This window comes from Micrasema longulum, unplaced genomic scaffold (assembly GCF_059751315.1).
Source record: "Micrasema longulum isolate JH-2025_06_02 unplaced genomic scaffold, ASM5975131v1 h1tg002555l, whole genome shotgun sequence".
Classification (NCBI taxonomy): Eukaryota; Metazoa; Arthropoda; class Insecta; order Trichoptera; family Brachycentridae; genus Micrasema; species Micrasema longulum.
In genome coordinates, this window is record NW_028279694.1 from 117,316 (window position 1) to 128,150 (window position 10,835).

At 31.2% G+C, this 10,835-nt stretch overlaps 1 non-coding gene across 1 annotated transcript; it reads left to right on the plus strand.

Moving 5' to 3' along the window:
• The first annotated feature begins 633 nt into the window (after positions 1–633).
• LOC148271968 (U4 spliceosomal RNA) lies at positions 634–773 on the plus strand. Its single transcript, XR_015824978.1, has one exon. It is a non-coding gene; the product is annotated as a U4 spliceosomal RNA (small nuclear RNA).
• Positions 774–10,835: the final 10,062 nt, after the last annotated feature.

Consider the following 10,835-nt stretch of genomic DNA (forward strand, 5'->3'; position numbering starts at 1 on the left):
GTGGTTCCGTGGCTAGGATTCCGGAAAGGTCTGTGGTTTTACTACCACTCTATCCTAACTTGATTCCCATTTCCTGTAGAAAATGGCCCTTAAAACGAATTATTTGGGAAATCATTAGAACACAAAAAGTCCTCATTTTTTTTTTCTTAATCTGTAAAAATCTTTTCTGTAGTGTTTTTTCATTGTTTAACTGAACTACAATAAAACTAATTTTACTAAATTTTGTACTGAATATTGCAACTGTATAAATTATTAGGATTTAAAATGATAATGTAGTTTCGAATACTTACATGTGTTTTTTTTATTCATGGCATCATGAACCTTTTATAATTATTTTTTTCCTTTATTACTGGTTATATTTTATAGTGTTTTAATCGATAACTTAAATTATTATCTGTGGAAAATGCGTATAGACATTTTTACAATTGATGTTTTAATTGTTCATATGTTCTGAATGTATTTTATGTAAAAATTACATACACCTTTTTTTATAAATTATTACATTTAACATCAAATATGACAAAGTTTCTTAGCTTTTCCGCGCTCGCGCAAGATGGCGGTACTGGCGTTCGCAGCGCGCTTTAGAAACGCCGCATACTTTCAATAAGAACTCCGGACTGCGCCGAGTAAGTTAACTTTGCGCAGTGGCGATATCGTAACCAATGAGGTTTATCCGAGGTGCGATTATTGCTAGTTGAAAACTTTTACCAATACCCCGCCTTGTGGACGTGAAATACCGTCCGCTATGGCAATTTTTGAAAGCCTGTAATGGGCTGCTAAGCATTTGAATCTAGCAAAGGAGAACTCATTGGACATCTAATTGGGTGGCCTCTTTCAAAATATTGATATGGAGCACCAAAATTTCGCATCAGCCGGTTTTTTAAATTTTGGTGATAATGAACTTTTCGCTAGCATAGGATGGACAATGTTGTCGAGTGTAGAAATAATTGCTAATTAAATGTTTTTGTTTATTTAATTTTATTAGCAAGAATATTTAACTGTACCAATTTTAATGTGAATATTAAATAATCAAATTCAAGAAATATTGTAATTATGGTTTCTTGTGGAATTTGATTATGCCACGTCTTTCTCACTTTCACTTCACTTCACTTGTAAATCCTTTTAGCCGTCCATTCGTTCGACATGTCCAAAACTACTACTTATTGAAAAAAAAAACCCCTTTCACTATTATATGCAATATATTTATTATTTATTTATTTTTATTTAGGAATAAACAACAGTTTTGAAAAATATTGTAAACAGAAAATAAGAATATAAATAAACGAAAATTGTGAAAACAGTCAATAAAAATTCTCCGCTGTGGTGTAAGCTATTGATTAAGTACATCAACGGTATCAAAATAAAAGCAATTAATAATTATGAAATGTTCACTTAGAAGTTGCACATAAAATACAAATATTTATTTACAGTTATAAAAATACAGTTAATAAAAACAAGATAAATTTAAAGAATAAGAAAAGAAAAAAGTTATATAAAAACAATATAAAAGGCACAAGAATATAATAATGAACACGCAAGTATATGCATAATTACTGACATCGTAAAACTAAACGGGTATACTGTCGTCAATAAGGATTTTTCTATATTTCATACAGGAGAGATGGAAAATGTCTGCGTGACCGGAGAGAACAGTATTATAATGATGACATGCTTTAAAAAAAAGACGTTTTTCCTTGAGTTTGTCCTAGGTACTGGCAAAGTATGGAGTCTTGTTCTGTTGGGTACAAAATATTCTAAAGAACTTGTAAGTAAAGGGCAGTCTACGACGTTGTTTTAACGGGAATATTTGTTCTGCTATCACTCTTCTACTCCAGAGTTTGAAATGAATTTGGTGTACAGTGAAATTTTATTTTATTATATGCTATAAGTAGTTTATTAATAAATATTAATTGAAGTACAAAGGCAAGTATACTGCTATTAACTACTACTATGATACAGTTTATACATTACGTGTTAAATAAATAATAAATAAAATAAAAGTGTTAAAACCTGACAAAACAGATTTAATAAAACCCACAAAAATACTTTATTTAAAAGGTTTCATACATAATTTAACAGAACATGTTTTTACACAAAAATGGCTAAATCAATAACTATCCTGGCAGCACTCAGTTAAATAATCTATGGCGTTAAATGTCATGGCGGCCCTTTTTGCAACTTTTCTGCTTCACATCTTCTAACATCAACACGCACTACTTTTGATGATAGCAGCATATTATTTAATGAGTATAATAAGTAAATATAGAAATCGTGATTTTAGTGATAAAATTAGTCAACTGCCACGTAAGGCTGGTCGACCTCAGTAATGAATAGAAAATTTGGCCAGGGCTGTATTATCTCGTGTAAATTTACATACAAAATACACGAAAAAAACTGTTTTCTCGAATTCAGAGTAGCACCCCTCGAGTCTTTTCAACTTAATTTAATTGCGCGCGATTGGCCGTCTTGTATTATTATTATTTTGAAAAACTTATAAAGCGCCATTTTCGTTATACATTTCTAACCACATAGGTGATTGAGAAACTGATTCTATAAATAAATGGAATTTTAAGTAAAACAAAATTATTTTATCACATGCTACTGATAATTTAAAGAATCAATGGGTTTTACATTTTTTCCGAAACGTCACTCTCACAGATCCGTACTTCTGCTGGGAGAGCTGGCCTGCGTCGCAAAATGCACGTATAAACGTTTGTTTTAAATCTTGACCCCTCGATTTTGGGCATTTTAGTTTTCAGTCAACACTCATCACATGGAATTTTCAATTAGAGATGAACTTAAGTTCATCTCTTTTCAAGATAAATTGTTAGTCAAATCGTCCAGCTTTGTAGCTGCATAATTTTGAAACACGGCATTCTGAACGAATACACAATACATATTCGATATAACGCAAGCGTTCTGCAAACGCCATTAGCGCCATCTTCTGTTTGCCGTTCGAACTAGAACCTGCTAATACGGTAAAAAAAACTAATGTATTAATGTGAAATACTAAAAAATGCGTTACTACTATTTATTTAAGTGCGTATTTTAAAACTGTTTCACTAAAAAAGTACCTGCATAAACTTGTTTCATAATACCTATTGCTATATATAAATAGTTTTTTTTTATTTATTATTATTTTCCACTATTTAAAAAAAAAAAACAAAGATATTAGACCCTAGAAGAAATTTCTAATTTTGACGACGTATTTTTTAAATTTGGCTAGGGCTGCTACATGTTCTTTAAATATACCATCAAAATATCACATTTTAGCATTTTTCAGGCCACTTAAGGCTATCAGTAGCCATCCGCAGTATATGGCCGAGAAAACCGTAGAGCCTCCACTTAGTGACAGTTGTCACCAAAATTTGCTGCGTCCGTTCTCTTATTACTTCCTTCCTTGCAAATTCAAACCACCGTACACCCAAGAGTCTTCCGATACACCAATTCTCAATTTTAGATGTTAGATGATGCTGACGGTCGAATGTTACACAGTGTGTAAAGTGGCCACTTTAACCAACCAGGTCATAAGCCCTGTGGATGCTGAGACTTCTATATTCCCTTCTCTAAAAAGTTCTTCATCTCTGTTGTAATATGTTAGTATCTGTTATATCGTTTTGGCAACATTGAAAATGATTACGGCGCATCTTTGATCAATTTTAATATAGAATCACCATAAAAAAGGCGCCTTAAATATGATTTAATTTTTCTTTTCAAAATTCTCAATAATATAGTTGATTCGCCGTATCTTTAACAAAATATTGGTTTCCGTTGTCCTCTTCGCTATACTAGATTAAATTCCCTTTTTTATGTACCGACTTGTAAAAACAATCACACCTCGAATTCATTCAGTAGACGTACCTGTAGAAATTATAACGGACTCAGTATTGATGTACACATTTTTAACTACACGTTGCATTTGTACAGAAAATTTCTTCATGGGGTCGATTATTTGGGATAGTTGCTGAATGTGCATCTTGAGTGGTTTATGCTATGTATATGTGCCGCGTGTAATGTATATGTTTGTGTATGTTTTATATGTGCGTTCATGTGTGTGCGTGGATGGCTCGGAGTGTACATTCGGTATTTTTATTTATTTTAATTTATTACATCCATGGAAAACGCAAATGTCAACAATTATTCTTTTCTCACTTAAAATTCTTATTTATTTTTTTATTTTTTGTCACATTTAATGTTTATATCTTTTTTAATTTATGAAAACTTAATTGGTCTTTTTATGTTAAAAAAATGTTGTTTTTAATACCTATTTTGTATGACTGTATGTTTTCTGAATAAAATAAAATAAAATAACAACGTTCGTTCTTTTTTTAAGAAAACTTTTTAACTTTCCTTTTAAAGCACTTTCTTTTTTTTTCTTTTTTTTTTCTCTTCCTCTTTTTCAAAACTGCTATTTTCTGTAATTTACCTTTCTTTTATATAGGTATATATTTATATTTGTTACAGATGTAATATTTCTTTTCTTATTTATAAATACTGTTTACCATTGTATACGTTTCTCGATGATTTTGTTCCATTTTTAATATAACGCTATTTTTTGTTGTATTTTTTTTGGCTGGTTTTATTGTAATTTTGTAAAAGGTCCATGGAACCGTAAATAAACAAATATTGACTCATTTAAGTACTTATTGTGCGATTAGTTAATTCTTAAGATTAATTTCATCATGTTGTTTTGAGACACGATTAGGTGGATACTGGATATTCTGATATTAGACATGACTCAAAATGTCTCGCCTACAGTCTGTATTGAATGCCGCAGCGAGACTTATTTTTGGAATCTCTAAATTCAGTCGTATCACTCTACTACTTCGGGAATTGTACTGGCTACGTTTTCCACAGAGGGTGGAATACAAACTCTGTTGGCTTATGTATAAGTCACTGCACAACTCTGCTCAAGAATATCTAAGGGAACTCTGCATTCCAGATGAACTAGCTGACAGACGTCTTACACTTAGAACAGCTTCATCTACGTCGAAAGGAAAAGTTATTATACCTCTACGCAACTAGCGCACTAAATTCGCAAATGCACGTTAGATGTGCATTTGCGGTCGCAGGCTCTACGGCATGGAATGCTCTCTCAGCAGAAGTCCGAACTGAGAGTGAAGTGAAAAGCTTATATAACAATAGAATCACTATGTAAAGCGCCCCTGAGGTAATATATTACGAAGTCGACACTATAGTTATCCATTATTATTATGAACAAATTGATAGAGGACAACTCAAGTTATCCTCTTTGCAAGATAAATTCCGTTTGCACGTTATTGAGTGTATGCTTGAAATACGGCTGTTGGTTGCCTAGTTATATCGACACGAAACTTCACGTGCGTAATGCAAATACTTATAAAGCCATCTATCGGCAAGATTTCGAACTAGTTTTCACAAAGGACCTCAATAAAATATTATAAATTTATCATAGCTACACCAATAACTTATTTAAGCTTTTAAACAACACAGCATAATTTATGTACATTGGCGTGCTTATTGCCATTGGAAATATCTTATGGTGTTAATGGATTGATTTCAAAGAAAATTGAGCAAAGATATGTCGGCCTCGTAGTGTAGTGTAGTGATCTCGCATTCGCCTACAGTTCTCGAGGTGCCGGGTTTGATTTCTGACAGGGTCGACGTAAATTTTTGTTTTGATGAAGGTTCAACATTGCAATATTTCACTGCCCCTGGACTGGTACCTGAAGTGTAAGACCGATCACCTCACCTTCCATGTAACAAAAGTTATCTCGATACGATGCATTGGGGGCCATCACAGTGCCCTTTGCACCACTGGGTACGGTTAGGAAAATGATGATGATTGCGAGCCACGAAAAAAAAAATACAATAATATCAATCCACCCCAATTTTACTATATATACGGCATTTCTGCCATTTACATATATGTGGTATAAAGAGTGCTTAAAAATAAAAATATTAAAAGAAAATCGAGTATGAAATATTAATATACTCGTACTGTACACATTATTAACTACTTGAAATACATATATATTTTAAAGAAATTATACATATATATTTTAAAGAAATTATACAATAACAAAATACATTAATCAATCAAATTATAACTATTCCAACCCAATCTTCTGAATATGATTTGCTCTTTTTGATAAAAATATGTTGGTCACTTTATTTTCTAAGTTAGGCAGAGATAAACTAAATATATCAAAATGTTATGCATATTCATTCCCGGTATTCTGTAATCTAACAATAGGTAGGTAGGTAGATCTGGATGATACCTGAGAAATTGCCTATATATTTGTAGCGAAAACATAATACTTTTTAGCATCTACCCAGGCAGATAGGATAGAACGCCCTTACCTCGCTTCCTCTACATTCATTAATCTTCCCTTGCACGCGCGCCGTTTATTCTGACTTTTGTCATGTACATCTTCAAGCATTTGATTTGGTCTTTCTCGGCCTTTTATCTTCTTCCTCGATCTCCTTATTCGCGATTTTTACCTGAAAGCAGCAATCCAGTAGATAACACTCGTCCAGGTTCTGGTTTTATTTCACACGCAGAGCTATATTCTTCATTCTCTTGGACACAGGACCTAAATACAAGAATTTCACATTAGACAATGTTTCTACAACTTTCAGTAGTTTTCTGCGTTTGCTCTGAGCATGCCATAATTAGGCCTTTTGAGAAGTCGCACCATAAAGGAAAATGATTTTCTTCTTGTTTTGCTAGACTCTAGACCAGCGGTTCCTAAATTTTTTGGGCTATAGAACCCCAATGGATCTATCTTTTTTTGGTGGAACCCCTAAAAAAAAAATTTGTCGAAAATGTAATTTTTACGAACCATGACACTTTACTGTTTGCATTTTGTAATGTTCGACTTGAAAAGAAAGACTATATTTCTATTCATTTATTGATTTTTTGCTTATTATTTAAATTGTACATTAACGGTCTTATTGCCAAATTGCAATTTCTTATGTGTTATTTATATCATTTAAGTTTCAAAGCGCTTTCAGTAGAAAATAAATACGTTTTAAAAAAATTACAAAAATGAAATGACAACATTTGTAAATAAATGACAATAAATCAATACTAGTACTCAATGAGAAAAAGGAACGAAAAGGAAAGACGAACGGAGGATAGCTTAGTGAAGAGAAATGAGATATTTCTTTAGACGTGATTTAAATGGATATGCTCGTGAAAGTCTTTGATATTCGATGACTAAACTATAAATATAATAATATTACTACGTGTATGAGAGTTTTATTTATTTAAAATATGTAAAACTTCAAGTACAAAGAATTTGGAGAACTTTTTGCAAAAGGCAATATCTTCCAGCCAACCAAAGAACAGACTGGTCAAAGAAAAAGTTGGTCATAAATTTGTACGAAAAAACAAAAAAATATGTATGTAAAATCGCAAAGAAAAGTGTGTCATCGGAAAGCGTCTGGATTAATGTTTTGTTTTTGAAATTATTTATATATTTTTATTGTTGATTAGTTAAGGTATAACTAGATGTTAAAATTTTATTTGTACAACTATACAAATGAATATATTACATTGCATTACAAAAGATACATACATAAAAAAATAGCCATTTAATAAAAAAAAACAGCTGTTTTATAATTTGGAGATAAGGCTTGCACAAATGAACTTTTAAAAAAGTACATTTTGTTTTACATATTAAGGGATGAAGAATGTGGAATCAGATAATGAGTTTGGAAGGAAAGAGGAAAAGGAACCAAGGAAAGAAAAGAGATAAAAATATATATTTTAAATAAAACATTAAAATACATGGAGTTCAGGATTCTGAGGATAAATAGTTATAATTCAGGCATTTCCTTAAGGTGGCTAGAGATGGTGCGTTTTTTATATGAAGAGAAAGCTCATTCCAAAGTCTAGCAGCTTAAACGGAAAAAGAATAGCAAAAAAATGAAGAAATATGTCGAGGAATGGAAAGTGTTCTCTCCTGAGAAAAACAAAGCGAAAGACCATGATCAGAAAAATAAACGAAATTCACAGCAAGGTATTTTGAAGCGCAAGGGTTATGAAGAATATTATGAAGAAGTGAGAGAGATTGAAAGTTTATACGTTGATAAAAACGAAGCCACTTGAGTTCGGAGCGAAAAGGTCATAGTCATACTTTTTGGGACTTAAAATAAAGCGGATGCTTTGTTTTACTTATAAAAGCATTAACATTAAGTTGAGTACGGATATCGGAGATCGTAATTTAGCTGAAAAGCTGGTCTCATAAAAGTAAGTAGATACAAACGGAAACAATCACAATAGCCTTCATAACGACTGCAGTGTATCCATTTTTAAGTTCAACCCGAAAGTCATTCACGTTTAAATCAGCTGATTTGAACTTTCATTTTAGAGAGGATGAATTCGTAATATTTATCAAATTGTCACATCCGACACAGTTAATATTGATGGTTTGGTTTGATTGGCAAAAAGTATCTTTACGTGCGCGTGACATTTTTCAAAAGTAAAGTTATTTACCAATAAGAGCGCCGGCGACGGCGTCGCGGCTTCGACTGCCTGTTTTCTACAACAATAGGCTCTAATTCTCCGAACCCCTGTGACCCTTCCACGGAACCCCAGGGTTCTGCGGAACACCTTTTAGGAACCACTGCTCTAGATATACTGGGCACATTCAACATACAAAGCTTTCAAAGGCTTCTGCAGCATTGTAAATAGCTTATTGTAGGACTGGGAAAGAGCAGAATATAACCAATTTTCCATTTTCCATTGCTCACATTCGGATGTTTTTTCTTCCATTTTTGAATTTCGACCGTATCTAGGTTTTTTTTTCAAGCCTTACAACAGGAATATCCCTTAATAAATTAGACTTAAAAAAAAAATCAAAATCTCATTATGATTAAATGGATATTTTATGAAGAATCTTCAAGAACTTACATATTATTTTATATTAGTATTTCTTGTTGTACTGGTAATGTCGAATTTGCGGCTATGTTCGAAGTAAATTCAAATGGCATAAATATGAGCCCAAAGACATTCAAACTCGGTTTCTGCAAATTCTCAGTCATTTATCAGTCTAAAATTCCTGATTTTAAGCTATTGGCTCAGACCAAGTAAGGCACCAAAATTAAGAAAACCGACCAATTAAGAAAAAATCTTGCCAGTTTCACAGTTGGCCGTTTTACCAACTGCGCCACGGCGCCTGCCAGTTATAGCTGGAAATATAGCACTCTTTGAAAAATACAGATTACCTATAATGACAGTTTTAGTGACATCGACACTGTAAATACCATATTTTTATCAGATCTAATAAAGGCATTTTAAATTAATCTGCTGCTTAGCTTTTAATTTTGACTTTTAATTTAATTTTATCTTTCAATTTCAATTTTAACTTTTTAATTTTAATTCTTAGTTTTAATTTTTAATTTTAACTTTTAATTTTAATTTTAATTTAAACTTTTAATTTTAACTTTTAATTTCAACCCTTAATTTATACTAATTCATATGTACATCTACTACCTGCATCTAATTAATTATTGTTGGTTGTGAATTTTTACTAAGAATTATAAATGTTCATGGAAGCAGAGAGAGAGAGGGAGGAAAGTCAAGTTGGAGCTATACAATGTCTTCTCCCTTTTATTTACTATTTATTTAATATAAATATTTTTATTTTTTTAGAATGTAATGATTTTTTCCCCTTTCCTGCATTCATAATTAATTAGAGTGAAATCTGTAATTGGTCTTACTTTTTTTAATTGCTCTTTTGTACCGAAAATTTATATAAAGACTGTATGATTTCCTTAATGAATAAATATTCGCCCGAATAGAAAAAAGCACACGTGTGAACTGACTAACATATAAAAAGATTGTTAAACAACGAAGCGATGAATTGGATAAATTGTTATTTAACAGGGGTGTTTATAAAGTGTGTCGACCTCGTGGTGTACTGATAGGGAATGATAGGGACGAGGTTGTCAATTTTTTTAAAGTTCGAGATTAGCAATTAGCAAAAATGTACAAATCTGCTTTCCTTCCATACTTTTACTTTTATTTGCTTTTTATATATCTTGATATTATTTTTTTTTTCATTATGTATTTTTGAATTATTTAATTTATTACGTACAATTATTTGGCATATGATTTATTGCTCCTATTTCTTATATTTCTTACTATGGTATTGAGTGAGTTTCTAGAAAACATATCTCAATTATCATTTCAATTATATTTTAATATATACATTCTTTTTCTGTTGATTTCAATGATACTCTTACTTTGTTTTTTTTTAATACTAATATATTTTACTATTATTTTGTTGATTTTAATGCTACCATTATTTTGTATATTTGATTATGTGTGATTCTTAATTTGTATAATTTATATTTTAAAAAAGATTTCAGATTATCTTTTTTGCATTGCATTCTTTGGAATTTTATTATTTATTACTTTTACCCTTTTTTCTAGATTGTTATTCTGTTGCGTCACATGTCATTATAATTTAATCTAACTAATTTTACTATGTATTTTTATTCTTATTTATTGTGGCTTAACACGGGCATAGCCTAAAAAGCCTTAATAAGTTCATTAATATTTAAACTAGTGTAATTTTGATAAATTAATTAATATATAAATTAATAAATGGTTAGCGCGTTTGCCTATCATACAAAAGGTCTCGGGTTTGATTCCCGACATGGTTTAGATGAAAAAATATTTGTGAAAAACTTTAACTGGATGTATGTACTATTTTTTATATTTTGTAATCTAATATAACAACTGTTGTTTTTCCTTAATAAATAAAATAAAAAAATAAGCTCCGCCCCGTAAATGCCTAGACTTTTATATTTTATCCTCAAAAATGTTTTCCATCTGTTAAGAT